The sequence below is a fragment of the Callorhinus ursinus genome, unplaced genomic scaffold (genome assembly GCF_003265705.2).
Source record: "Callorhinus ursinus isolate GAN/ISIS: 27379988/994484 unplaced genomic scaffold, GSC_fseal_2.0 scaffold1, whole genome shotgun sequence".
Classification (NCBI taxonomy): Eukaryota; Metazoa; Chordata; class Mammalia; order Carnivora; family Otariidae; genus Callorhinus; species Callorhinus ursinus.
The window spans coordinates 64,720,370-64,722,505 of NW_027397063.1; positions in this window are offsets into that span (position 1 = coordinate 64,720,370).

Here is a 2,136-nt window from a genome sequence, read left to right on the forward strand (position 1 = left end):
CCCTGCAGGCGCTAAGTGAGGGGAGGCTTGGAATAGTATCATATAACCACTTCATTAGCATAGCGAGAATGTTCACCTTGTCTGTTAGCGTGGTTTCTGCCAGAGAAGTTTCTGGGGGTCCGTGGAAGTCTGCAGACCTGGGCCACATGACTGTGCAACACTCCATCTCCTTTATTTTATTTCATCTTAAAATAAGCCATGTGGTAGGTCTGATTCCCATTTTACAGATGAGAAGCCGAGACAAGGAGAGGGAAGCAACCTCCTTAAGGTCGCACAGCTCACTGGGGGTAGAGGTTGGTTTATACTCCCTCTCCCAACTCCTCACTGAAGTTCTCTCTGGGCCCCCTGACCCCTGGGAGCTTCCTCATTTCCTCCTGTCTCTGTCCTTGGACCAGTTCTGCTGCCCCTTTGCAATACCTGCCATCCTTCAATACCGGGGGGCAGAGAAATCTATTCGAGGAGGAGGAAGGGGAAAGAAAAGCATGACAGAACAGAGAACTATTGGAACTCCAGCTGAGCCACAGCAGTAAACACAAGCCCGAGGATGCCCGAGCCCCAGATCATCAAAGCTGAGTGTGAGGGTCCGGCTGAAAGTAGGATGAAGGTCCTCCTGCCTGTGAGCCAGTCCGTCTGCTCAGAGCTTCAGGAGGCCTGCTGATGAAGCTCCTCAACGGGATTGAAGAGGAGGACAAAGGGACGGTCAGGCCTGCCTTGGGGCCGGGGCCCGGACACTGAGGCCACCCACGCACCCTAGAGCCTTGAAGCCAGACTTTGAAGAAGGGCAGGGATGCGGCCAAACCAAGGAGGAAGGTCATGGACCACGGCCGCCATGGCAGCCTTACCCGGCAGTGGCATTTATAAGAAACAGAGACAGGGAGAGAGGGAGAGACAGACAGAGAGAGACTAGGAGGGAGGGAGGGGGGAAAGAGGGAGAGAAAGAGGGAAAGAGAGAGAGAGGAAACCAGGCACTAGACCGTCCCTGTGCCTATGCTTTGCCCACTGGCCCCAGACCTCCGCATCTTGGAGTTCAAGGCAAGGATGGTCCAGGCATCCCCTCCCTTGCTGGTGGGGACTCTACTCTGAGAAGCTGGAGAAGAGGTTTTCAATTCTTTCTCCTAAGTAGGGGTTCTTGTGGGGCTTTCATTTCCACATCCGTGGGACAAGGCCCTGAAGGAAATGTGCAGTCTTTGCTCCACTCTCCCGTGACTCTAAACCCCACACCTTGACTTTCAAAAGGCCTGTGGCCCCAGACACACAAGCTCCAGGTGGACATATGTGAGATTTTATCCCAGAGAGAGGCCGCTGCTTTACCAAGCATCAAAACCAAGAATTTATTCCTTTTTTTTCTGTGACAGCCTCAAGTGAGTCAATGTGGCTCCCCAATTCAGCTGCACTCAGTTACCGGGTTAATATAATAATCTAGGTAGAAGTTGCCACGGCTTTCTTTTAATTCAGCCAAAGCTTTGCCCCGAGGCTCCCCTAGGTTCCCCCAGGTCTGAAAGTGCCCATTTTAGGTCCTGGGGCCAGGTTTCCACCTGCTTTGGGAATCTTTATAAACATTTAAGAATATATGAGAAGATACATACGTGCACACACCCATACACATTCGTCCAGCAAAATGTGCCCTTGGCCCAGCTCCTGTACTGGGTGCCAGGCTGAAAGTCTGACCGGGGTTGCAGACAAGATAAGCAAGCAGAAAATGACGTCAGAAGTCAACACGGACATGCCCTGTGCCTTGATCCTTCGGGCATTTGGGATCAGGTTTGAACACAGGAGGTGCAGGCTAAAAATAGGAAACTCACAGAGCTGTAGTGGGGGGGGGTGGTCACAGGGACCCAGTGGGCAGCCTGGGAGAGCCTCCCCTCCCACTGACCCGACTGACCCCTCACTCCCAGCTCCCATCACGTGCAGCTCCCTGGGGACCCCATTGTCTGTCCGGATGAGCCGGGGTTCATTCGGGAAACTCGTCCCTGGGAATGGAATGGGAGATTTCAACCGTGGAGTTGGACTTTTGTGTTAATACAACTGTGTTTTGTTCGGGAGTTTTGTCTTTTTTCAAATAACACCACACAGAGAACCCTAAGAAAGTCCCCAGGCTGCGACAGACGCATCGTTTCTTTTTATTCCATCAGTCAG